At 38.0% G+C, this 12,866-nt stretch overlaps 1 protein-coding gene across 21 annotated transcripts in view; it reads right to left on the bottom strand.

Annotated features, from left to right (window-relative positions):
* foxp1b (forkhead box P1b) overlaps nucleotides 1–12,866 on the bottom strand; it is a 577,308-nt gene that overhangs the window by 359,248 nt on the left and 205,194 nt on the right. For 19 of the 21 annotated variants that reach the window (XM_069937059.1, XM_069937058.1, XM_069937049.1 and 16 more), the window contains one exon: nucleotides 9,300–9,370. The gene's annotated coding sequence lies outside the window, so the exon portion shown is untranslated. Of the gene's footprint in view, nucleotides 1–4,511; nucleotides 4,624–9,286; nucleotides 9,371–12,866 lie in introns of those variants that run through there. The other 2 variants (XM_069937046.1, XM_069937053.1) reach the window with 2 other exon arrangements.

Raw genomic sequence — 12,866 nt, 5'->3', positions numbered from 1 at the left:
CAAGCTGGCTTCATTATAAATATTAATCTAAAAGTAAACATACTCCCACCCAACAGACTCAAAAATAATTCATGCAACCTTTTGTTTATTTCCATCTGACCTCACCTTTAAACCTCAACTATCTACTTGTTTACCACTGACTGTAATGATATTGAATGACTTTTATATTAAGTAAGGTGTTGGCTTTAAAGCAAAATCAAGCATAAATAATCAAATCTGTCATATATTTTGGCAATTGAAGGATATTTCAAACATAACTAATGTAAGGTAAAAAAAAAATACAGATTCCAGCAACCAGCAGTATGAGGTCTGTCAAAAGGCAGTGTTAGTTTGTTCTTGATTTTCGGGTCAGAAAGTCTTGAGGGTGTCAAGTATGACAATGAAAAGAGAGCATAAACTCACCAAAGAATAAAATAGGTGGATAAAATGAGAGATTGGAAATCAAGCTTCACCATGAACTAAACAGTCTGATCAGTTCAATACAACAAATAACCTCACCACAAAACAAGATCATAATCAACACACATTTGAAAATGTGAGGGGATTCAGAAAAGAAAAGATCACTTCAGTTGTGAGTGTTTCACATGACAGAAAATCAACACTATTTCTCTCCAGATAAACAGCCACTTGGATGAAGTACCAGTGTACAACAGGTGCCCTTCCACAAGCAACATCCTAAAGGCATAAGCAGAAAAGGGCATTGGAGTGAAATAGGGTTAATATCTTGTATCTCAATGGCCAATAATTCTCCTCTCAATTGAATGAGCAAATGAAAATTGTATATTGGAAAATAACAGCTTGAGTGTAAAAAAAAGTAAAATGGAAATTTACTGATGCTGAAATAAACATATTTAATAATAGTTTGCTCCTTCACAACAGCAGAAGATTTAAAAATATGCATTTTCTATTTTTATAAATGATAATGTTGGGACTTTTATTAGATAAAAATTAATCTTTCTAACTAAGACGTGTAAAGAGGAAGGAATCATGTGGACATTCTGTAGTTTGGAACCATTATCTTTTTATAAAGCTCCATAGCAAATAGTACAAACTTGCTTTCATTGTTGACCACTGTACATATCTATTAGCATGTGCACCATGAGATCTTTACAAGGCAAAAATGTTTTTATATTTCTTTTAGCCAGTTGATTAATTTGTCATAAATCTTGCAGTCTGGTCTGTCAAATGAAAAACAGGATTACATCCAAAGCTGTCAAGATTAGAAAAACTTATCTTGTACTGCTGGAACAAGATCATTGTTAGATTCATATCAAATCTTGCAGTTATCTCATATTTCAGAAAAAAATTCAATTTCTTTTAAAAGTTTTTTTTTCCTGAAAATATTAACATTTTTAAAACTTCGCCTTTATTTTACACACGCATGTTAGGATAACAGAGAGGAAAAAAAACATTTTCTTAATATCACTGGGAAGGATTGAAAATGCTTTCAATACAAATCAGTTTGGTTTGTGAATGCAAAACAAACAAACAATATGCAGTATACCTAAAATCCATGATTTCTAGCTTTGGGATGTCCACTAGCTGACTTACAGAGAATTCAGCAAAAGTCTCAGTTCTGCGGGGACTTTCCTTACATCTTTCTGTCTTATTTAGATACCAATCCTGAAATCAACATGTTCCCATTGGGGTTTCTGTCTATCTTAACATGTATTAAATTGATATATATATTACGCATGCACAAGGCTATATAAAGTAGGACACAGGCTAAATGCAGAAGGACTCTGACTGGAGCTCCCACCTTTAATTAAATCAGTTTTTAACAACTCTTTTTTTGTTAAATACAGCTGGTGTCAGGAGGATGCGTCCAACTCATAAAGCACACCAATGACAATGTACAGTGGCAGTAATACAAGGACATAGTTCATCATGACATTTCTAGCTATTCCCAACTGATTAGGGTCATTATGTTGGAGGTCTGATTTATGTTGTCATTTCCTCTCACCGATCCTGCATCAATGAATCTTAATGAATTGGTAAATAAGGGTGAAGATTACACTCTATGACACAGGAACATTCCTCATTCTCAACACCAAGATTTATGTAGCCAATTAGTGACTAACAGAGAAATTGGTTGGCAGAAAAATCATATTCTTTGTGATACAACAAATAAAAATCCCCCTCCTAAAGGATGTGGATTCAAAACAAGTACATAAAATATGCTGTTTTCCCAACACACATGCTTGAGGAAAAATGGAAAAGAAAATTAATTCTTGTAAAGTGTTTAACATTTTTGTATTCCAGATGTTGCAATACCTCAAGGACAAGATATATTTTATTATTTTTTTAAATTCACAAATAAACACTTAATAGACAATGAGTTCCTTTATCTGTTACATATATGTAGCTTTAGTAAGCTATGCATACACTCCACATCAAACAGCCATCACCACTACTAGAAAGTGGGCTCATCAGAGAGCAACTCAAAAGGCACTGTGTGAAAAGAAGTGGAAAATTAAAGCTGAAGCCGTCTAGGAAGGGTTTAATTTACTGGCGTGTACAGTATGCAAATGAGATTACACAGCTTAACTGCATCATTTATGTCCATAATAACAGCATCATCATTACAGAGCTCAAATTAAATTACACCATAATTAGCATATCAAAGTGATTGGTTAAAGTTTAAAACAAATACCCAATTTTGTTAATGAACAGCTGTAATTGTCATGTACACTCCAATGAAAACACCCTAAACAAATATATGTTTAAGAATCAGTTTTTAAAATTCTGATGCTGAAGAAGCTGTGAAAATCAAAATTGAAACAGTAAATTACCAAAAGGCTGATGATACAAAATTTAAAGATGTAGCTTTTCATTTTATTCACTAAAGAACCCATTAAACCATAAGCTCTGGAGAACTATGTAAATTATCTGCCTTTCAAGGTAGAGCTGGGGCAAATCCACTCCATCAACTAATGATGGACCTCATTACATGCAGAGAGTATTCATAATGAGGAAGCAGCCGCCCGCCATTCCACATTCTAACATAAATCCCTATGAAATGTTAATATCTCACTTCTAATTAGAGACTACCAAGTCCAAATGTGCCTTCATGGGTAATAAGTAGCAAAATAAATTTCTGTTTTAATTGTACATTGCAAAAGAAACCAATATGTGGTTATTTATTATTATTTTTTTTTAAACACAAGAACACTTGCAGATTTTGGCTCCTTGCTGTTTTTGGTAACTGCAAATGCAATCAGCTAATGGAAATGAAATCTTTGTCTTGTAATAATGAATACAAACTGGACCATCAAATCATCAAAATTAGTCAGAAACCAGTTTCTATGCAATAAAATGTAAAATGGGGTCATTAAACTTACACTTTCACAATCACATGGAATGAACAATGAAAACAAACAGAAACAGCACAACTGTACAGTCAAACTAAACAAATTTTACATATGGAAAAATTATATATATTAAAATCGTTTTACTTTAATTGATACACAACTTCAGCAGCAAAAAAAAATCAAACCCTTTCAAGCTACAGTTAATAACTTTTATAAATTAAGAAATCTGGTCAACCAGTCACATCCTTCCATTTTACTGAAACAATGATTATTTTAGGATTGAGGTTCATTTCCAAACCATGTCAATTTCTTCCAGTGGTTAAACAGTGTAATTAAAGAAGAAACATGGCACTTTGCATTGCTGATTATCAAGGGTGCAAGCTGTTCTGTTTAAAAACACCACTACTACCGAAAACACTTAATCTCATCCCGATATGTAAACAGTCAACATGAAGGACCAATACTTTGCAGAACATCAGTTCAAATTGATATGTTTACAATCAAAATCCAACTCAGTCCAGCAAAGCAGATGTAGAATCACAAACTTCTATTTCACAGACAACCTAAAGTCTTGCACATGTAAACTATTTTATGCTACATTAAAAGTTTTTACTTCATTTGAAAATAAAACATTGCAAAGAAGTATAACGAATTTCACCCATGCATTACTTTCTCCCTTTTAAATACACTCAAGTCCTAGCAGCCAATTTCTCCTTCCAGCCACTCTGAGCCTGGGTCAACCAGTAAGACCATTCCACCTCCCCCCCCCCCCCCAAAAAAAACCACTTGTCCCTCCCATGGTGTCCCATTGTGGAACAACCTTACCTTTGTTCAAGCGCTACAGATAACTTGCGAACCTCAGTAACATGAGGATTTTAAAACGAATGCGAGGTCTCAGAAGAGGCTCAAGCAAATGTGAAGAGGTGGGCATGAAAAAAACTCTGCAACAGTCATTGCCAACACAACCAAGTATTTACAGCACTGTTTACACTAGACTGAGTGCACCTCAGCTCGGTATCCTTTAGAACGGATGACATTTTTTTTCCACCCCTGGCAATTAAAACAAAGCGCACAGCTCTGTGATTGTTTTTGCGACTGAGGACAAGGATCACCCCAAAATCAGTATTTAATCACTGGGATAGGTCTTTGGTGAATAGTATGAGGGGTGACAGAGGTTCAGGCCTAAATCAGCATGCTTACCTTAATGATCCTAATAAAGGGAGCCCTCAAACACGACTCCCGATCGCTGGACTGAGGTGTCAGCAGAGCTCCATCTCAAGGATTCGCTGAGCGCTCTTTGCAGAGAGGCAGGAGTGATTCACATGGCCAGCCAGCCAGACATATTAACTGCAGCAGCTAGAGGGAACTGTAATGCTTGGGCAGCAAGTTTACACTTGCAGGGCTCGGTGTCAGACTTGCTCCGGATTTAAGTGACGGCTCTCCCCCCCCGACCCCGACCCCGACCCCGACCAGCCTTTTCTGGAATTATTCACTTTTTTGGGGGGGTTCTTGTTGCCCTCTGAACCCAATAAAAACTTCCCTGCGGCGGGTCCCGGGCCCCGGCGTGACCGTCTTTCCAGGGAGGAGATCCTATTAGGGTGTGTATGGTAAAGTCAACAATAACATTGTTGCTATTTTCTTCAATCACCGATGTTTGTCGGGTCCCTTTCAGGTTTTCTCACTGAGGTCGCGTTTTATTTTGAACCCACATGCAGGGGAAAAATTGTCAACTTCAGACCTTTAAACAAAGTCAACATGGACGGATAAAGTTTTACCGTTGTAACAGACGACACTGAAATCTCTACTGTTTAATTTCATAGCGCTCAAAACAAAATAATAGTCTAATTCATTCATGACTTCCCCCCCGCCCTTCAAGGAGACGCTGGCACATTCATCCAATTCAAGAGTTTCGAAGAGAGCTGCAAACTACCCTTTAAGTGCAAGATGCACAACCAACTGGTGTGATGGAATAAAGCTCGATGCCCCACAGATGTATCAGAATCCATAAATCAAAGGAGCAAGTATTGGTTCATAAGTTCAAAGGGCACGAAGGCTACTCCACATTGGTGGGGCTCAGCCAGTCATACCTTGACTCTCGCTTTGTTCAGAGGCAAGTTTGGGTTTGGAAAGGGCATTGGATTGGAGCAGCTGATTTTCACACATGAAGAGCAGGATGTTTCAGACTTTTGAGCTGGCTTGTGCAACAGCCAGCAGAAAATACGAAGCCAACAATACCAGAAGAGTGAGACAGCTCGATACTACATGACAAAATTAGGGCTTTAAGTATAAACAATGAATCATGTCATGCTGGGCTTTGTTGCACCATTTAGATTCTCATAAAAGGCATTTTTTGTAAGCTAATAAACAATGCAACACTTTTCCAATTTCCAGTCTGTTTAGATAAGCATCAAACACCAGCTAGATTTCTATATTTTATTAAATGTAGCACAGCTTGCATTGAGATATTATGAAACCATAAATGTCTTTCTGTCTAAAATTAATCGTTTTTCCAAGCATATTTGCACTCAACTAGTGGTAATGTAACTGAAGTTCAAAAAGTACAATGCATCTAACTTACCTCTAAATGAAATATAATTTAATTTTTTATTTAATTGCAAGATGCTTTTACATGTATGTTTTTAAAAATAGGGAAATCGAGCCTAATAAATTCTACATATCATTAAACATTTAAATTCCTTTCTTGTGAATTAGCAAAAGTCCTTTTTTTAATATTGTATTTAAGTTTTAAGAAAAAACAGAATATAGGATTCAATTAATATAATGACAACAAGACATTGAATATAAAATTATAGAAAAACATTCATAAGATCCAGAAAAAAAAGGAAAGTACCTCCTCTCCCAGCAAAGGGGAAAGACAGCAGGGAATAGAGAGATATATATAAAAAAAAAGAAAAGAAAAAAAACAACAGGAGCAAGGTTCACATCATTTTAAAAGTATTAAATTTCTAATGCGTATACTAATTGACAAATATTAAAATAAATTATGCAATTTAATTTATTTAAATTATGTAATCTAAATAAGGTTGCCAAATTTTGACGAACATACTATATCTATTTCTAAGACTATAAGTAATCTCTCCCTCGGTCTATGTCGTCCAGATTTTGGGCTTTGACCTTGGTTCACAGCATTCATATTAGAGATAAATTGGGTTGCATTCCCTTTTCAAATTAGAATTTCAAAGTCTGAGCACATTGGTAGGACCATTAATGGTCCCCACTTTTCCCTCAAGAAAATTCTATTACCCAAAGTCATGGGAAATAAACTGTTTGGATAGAGCAGTCTTTGAGGATAATCCCTCTTTTAATCGCACAAATTGTTTAATTTTATTCCAAATATAAATTGCATGTCTCAATATGCAAAAGTATGCTATTCCGAGATCTTCACTCTCCATCTTGAAAAGCAACTCCTCTTTACAGTGGAGTAAAACACGAACGTTTGCAGACACTGCGATTGAAGTAAAGTGCTGGAGAAACTCAGAAAGTCAAACAGTGTACAGTACATTTCTGATTATCCAAAACACTCAGGACCAGACGTGTATCAATTAATTGCATTTTCCAGATATCTGAGAATTGCCTTTAAGCAGCCCAGTTTAATCAGCAGAATACTTGATTGAGCCATCGCCAATCCCAGACACCTCCCCACCAGCGTCGTGGAACCTGCTCAGATGCCCAAGGTCCCCAGTCCGACCCCAGACACCTCCCCACCAGCGTCGTGGAACCTGCTCATATGCCCGAGGACCCAGTCGGATCCCAGAGACCTCCTACCAACATCTCAGAAACTGTCCAGGCGCTTGAGGTCCACAGTCCAATACAAGACAGCTCTACACTGCCATCGCGGAACCTGGCCAGGTGCCCGAGGTCCCCACTTGGATCCCCAACACCTCCCAAAGCCATCTGAATCTGCCCAGGTGCCTGAGGTCCCCAGTCCAATCCCAGGCACCTCCCCACTACCATCGTGGAAGTTGTCCAAGGTCCCCACTTGGATCCCCGACACCTCCCCACTGCTGTAGCAGAATCTGCCTGGGAGCCCGAGGTCCATACTCCAATATCCAGTCACCTCCTCACCACAATTGTAGAACCTGCCTGGGAGCCCGAGATCCCACTTGGATCCCGACACCTCCCTACCAGCATCGCAGAACCTGCCCAGGCACCCAAGGACCCAATTTGGATCCCCGTCACCTCCCCACCGTTGTCACAAAGCCTGGCCGGGAGACTGAGGTCCCCATTCCAATCCCAGACAACTCCCCACCGCCATTGCGGAACTTGCCCAGGAGCCCGAGGTCCCCGCTCGGATTCCCAACACCTCCCCACTGTCACGGAACGTGTTCAGGTGCCTGAGATCCCCAGTCCGATCCTAGACACCTCCCCACCACCTTCGCGGAACAACCCCAGGAGCCCGAGGCCCCCATTCCAATCCCAGCCCAGTACCATCAGCATAAAACAAGAACAAAGAACAAGGGAAGGTCTTTCAGGCCTGAAATAAAGTTTCTTACCTTGAGTACACTTAAGTACACGTGAGCTCCGTTGGATTCAAAATGGTGCTAAAAGTCCAACTTGAGCACAGCAGGTACAAAAAATACAACTTTTTCTGAACTTATGACGTCATGTTGCCGCTGAAAATCTTCACGGATAGCTGATAATTTGGGTAAAGTGGCTTTCGGATACTCAGAAACATGTACTGTACTTCATAAAGATTAAAGATACAGAACCAACATTTCGTGCTAGAGCCCTTCATCAAGGTATGAACAAAATTATGACAAGCACACAAACAAAATGGTGGGGGAGGGGTGTGTGGGGAAAGCACACGGACAGGAGGTAACACAGCAAACAGGGGGAGTGGGGTTGGCTCTGTGAATGGAGAGGAAAGTGGGTAGATAGCTGGAGGAAAGAAGGTAGAGGGATGGGGACAAGAAGGAGAATGGAGAGTTACATTGACCTGCTGAGTTTCTCCAACACTTTTATGTATCGAACTTCTTTACATTCACCTTTTTCCATCTTCCGTGCATTTTCTAAATCCAAAGGATTTTCTAAAAGAACTGTAAATCTAAAGGTCCTGTTCTGTAGTACTGAAAAACTATTTTTATAGATCAGAAGAAATCCTGAAGTTGTTTCTATTTTCTGCCATCATCCAAAGCAATGTAACATTCTGTGTGTTCTCTTACTCCTAATACAAGGGCCTTGGGGCTGTTTAGCTTGTCACTATGTTTAACTACTCCTCTGGAGCTACCAAAGTACATTACCGGTAGTTACAGCTCATGAAAAATACAGCGACAAAACTGCTAGTGGCAGAAACATTAAACTCTCTTGTTAGCCACCACCCCCATGTGGCACTTTAGCACTAGCAAGTTGTTTATTATGTTATATGCAATGCAAAGGGATTAAAAGGAGGGTTTTTTTAAAAAAAGAATCAAAGTATTTTAAACGCATGAATCAAAGCAGGTAATACAATTCCTCCTATGAGATTAGAATCTTACAATATTTACATTTTTCCCTGTATTTGGTTTTATTTAAGTGTCTTGGACTTCTTTATATTAATATATTGTCAATTTATTTCTAATGTTCTAATCTAGCAAGGTCGGATGGACAGCAACACTAATGGGTGCCTACATCACAGGCTTCTGCAGTCATTGCTTGATGGTTACATCACTGTTGCTATGGCACTTAACTGACTATTAATTTCTGACAAAAGGTGATCATGAAACAGACAGCTGAATTCCAAGTAGATGTCTCAGCACAGCTAGAGGGTATAGCATTTAAAATAAAAAAAAGGACTCTACAGGTTTTCCAATTATTTTAAAACATTTCACTGTGAATAATTATGCATGTTTTGCATATATGTATTAGTACTTTCAAAAATCCTTCTGCACCATAGTTTATTAAACTAAATGTGCATAAATTAGTCTTTACAACAGCACTGTAAATTCCAAAGAAGGATTCTCCTTTAAAGAACAAACCTTTTTTGTTTACCTTCTTTTGAGTAGGATTTGCTTATTTAAAGCAATCTTCTGTTAAAAGCCCTCTTCTGTAGTCTTCTTACCCTGGAGAGAAAAAAAAATTATACATTGTGATTGGATGTTTGACAGTAGTTATCCTGTCTTAGCTTTCTGACTTACACTGGGAAAATGGCAAAGTACAAATAAAAATAAAACAAAATGCATCAAATTACACTCCATTGTGAAACATACAGAAAAGTTCATAGAAACAATTAAGTCAGAGGCTGACTGTTTATCGGTTCCAACATTTCGTCCTGGAGCTAGTTCCAGGTATTCGTAATGTGTGTGTGTGTGTGTGTGTGTGTGTGTGTGTGTGTGTGTGTGTGTGTGTGTGTGTGTGTGTGGGTGTGTGTGTGTTTATTATGTGCTGTCTGAGAGGAGTGTGTGTGTGTGTGTGTGTGTGTGTGTGTGTGTGTGTGTGTGTGTGTGTGTGTGTGTTTCTAACCCCAAGTGCACCTTTACAGTGTAGATGACTTCATATATCATGGAACTTAGCCCTTTCTTCTTGTCCTATATAAAAACCATATACAGAGACAGATTACATAAGTAAAATCAAGTGACGCAGTAGCAAAGCAAAATGGGTGGAACCATTTGCCACTTGTCCTGGTTCATACTGGGTGCATCCATATTAAACAAATGAACTTAAATGCAAAATAAAAGAAAGAAATATAATCAGGTTCTTTTGAGTTTCTGCATGCAAGACCACAGCTTCTCCTTCCGAAATAATCCTCAAACATGCAACATCAATGCTTCAGCAGGCTGTACTGAAAAGCAGTCCTTTGTGGCACACAGCCTTCCTCTTTGACTTCAAAGTTTCGTAACAACAACTGTTTCTACTTTAAGTTTCAAGAGATGAAAAAGCATTGAATGTGAAAATAAAACAAAATCTGGCACAAATAGTCTTTTCAGTTCCATGATTGTCATTGTAGCTGCAAATCTATTGAGTCCATATTACTTGCACAAAATTAGACATTCAAAATGGTTTCAAATCGGAAATAAAATATATGAAATACCTTGCAGCATTCTGTTTTTGTCATCCATGTGAATACAGGGAAACATTAAGGCAGACTCCAACTTCTGTGAAGTGTTTACTTCATTTTTCCATTTGCTTTGAGTAGGAGACTGGTTACTCAAGACTGGCCATATCTGGATTTCCAGTTTATTTTGCATGGAATTGATCTAACTCTATATACAAGTAGACTATTTAAAATGTAGTTTAGATTATTGAAAGCCACAACATTATGTTTTGAATAAAAGTATTAAAATTTGCCTCCCATTGATATGAAGAGATCTGACAGTTAAGAGTGAGGAAATTTCCCTACACAGCAAATTGCAGTTATATTTCATCTGATTTACATTCTGATCTCGCACCATGATGTCCTGGGCTGTGTCCACTTACCTTCAGCAGGGCTTTTTGCTTGGGGCATCGGTGTCCCCATATCAGACCGTGATGCAGCCGGTCAGCACATTTTCCACCACATTTGTTGAAATTTGCCAAGGTTTCTGATGCCAAACCTCTGCCACTCCTGATGAAGTAGAGGCACTAACACACTTTCTTCACGATCCCACTTGTGTGATGCGTGCAGGAAAGATCCTCCAAGAGACTGACTCCCAAGACCTTGAATTTGCTCACCTTCTCCACCTGTGATCCCCTAATGATCACTGGATTGTACACCTCTGGTTTTCCCCTCCTGAAGTCAATAATCAGCTCCCTGATTTCGGAGACATCAAGTACGAGGTTGTTGCTGGTGCACCATTCAGCTAAGTTTTCAATCTCCCTCCTGATCATATCTCTATTGCAATTATTCTGAAAGTTTGATTCATTACATAGGAAATAATGTGCAGCCCGAGAGATCGGAGTTCACTTTTTGTCCAGCTCAATCGCTGCACTGACACTAACACTGAGGCTTGGAAAAGGTAGCAGTAAAATCATTCAGTCTGACTTCCAATATAAAATATAATCCTGAATCTTAGATGTTGTGCAAATGTGATTTCACGTTGGTACAGATATATGCCAAATGGTAAATGATATACGAGTGGTACATTGAATGTAAATAAATCCTCGATGTATCTAGAATTTCATAAACATTGTTCCAACAAGTTTTCATGTTAGTTTCAATTTTGTTGGTGACAACTTTTCCCATACCACTTTCACGAAAGCTAAAACACATGTACGTGGTACTTCCTTATTCGTTACGATCATTGAAGTGGACCACTTTGTTCTTCCTAATTTCCAATGAATTTACATTTGAATTTTCAAAATTATATTAATTACTTTGATCTGCAGCCAACACATTGCACAAACATACACAGCCAAATGTCTGTTTCTCTTGAGGTGAATGTTGTTTGCCACTAATACAATAGGGGAGTACACTATAACAGGGTGGAAATTAATTCAATTTTGCAATGCAAAACCAGAGCACGTTTGACCTGATGTTAAAGTCTAATACCAATGTTTGATACAAAATACTTTTTAATTTTGCACAATAGTTTCAGCAAGGTGTTTTTATTCTTAGATTTTTTAATTCTGTCATTGGAGCAAAGAATTGGTTATGAATGTTATCAGCAACTTTTACTGAAATAGACTGGAAAGCAAAAAGCCAACTTTCATTTCACTCTCAAGATAAAATTTCAGTAAACACTGTTATTTAATCTCAAAATTACAAGTATTTAACAATTACAAACCTTAGGAGCCACTATTTAGTGTACAGTGTCAAAGTAACAGTGTTGCAAACCAACCCCATCATAGAATACTTTTCCCAACTGTGATCTCTCTCTTTATTTCTATCATTTCTCCAGATGCACCATGATTAACCAGTCCAGGTATAGCCACCTGTTTCTGACAAGCCAATAGTGAATGCATGACTAATCTGAGGTGTGTATTCTCTGGAAATAAACAACTTTGTTTTATTGAAACAACACAGGTGGGGCGAAGTCTGAACTGCAATCGCAAGCTGATTGTCATTTCCCATGCAGTCACGTTGACTGACTACATAATTCCATAGCACATGTAAAAATTTAAAACTAGCTGCATTTGTTGATGGAAATCCTGCAATGAAGTTATACTCTTCCTCACATTACATCTGCCTTCGGTCTGCTCTGTATCCAAGATAAACCATCAATGTACGAATGCAAAAATGCTCAAGGGAATATTTTGTTTAATGTAATGGGTAGGTCAGATTATGAAATAAAAAGCAAACTAAACTCTTAAGCTCTTTCTCTGCCTGCTTGAATAAATTGAACTTCAGTTATTGGCAGGTCAAACTCAAGACTGACTCTCCAATGCTTAAAGAACAGTCTAAGAGGCAAGAAAAGCAACGTTTGTCTCAACTCTTTCCATTGTTCCAAACTTTCTTGCATTTCTCCAACTGTTCCTTAAGTGCACGTTTTCGCATAATATATTCAAGGTTTCAATCATTTATACTGATACACAACAGATATTGAAAGTTTATAGTTATCACTATAGCCCCTTTCACACTTGCATCCCACTAAATTGGCCATTCAGGGTCCCAGGATAGGAATGGAGGTCTGGCTTGCCACA

The sequence above is a fragment of the Narcine bancroftii genome, chromosome 5, assembly GCF_036971445.1.
Source record: "Narcine bancroftii isolate sNarBan1 chromosome 5, sNarBan1.hap1, whole genome shotgun sequence".
Lineage (NCBI taxonomy): Eukaryota > Metazoa > Chordata > Chondrichthyes > Torpediniformes > Narcinidae > Narcine > Narcine bancroftii.
The sequence above is the reverse complement of the archived record's forward strand: the minus strand, read 5'-3'. Positions and strand labels throughout refer to the sequence as shown.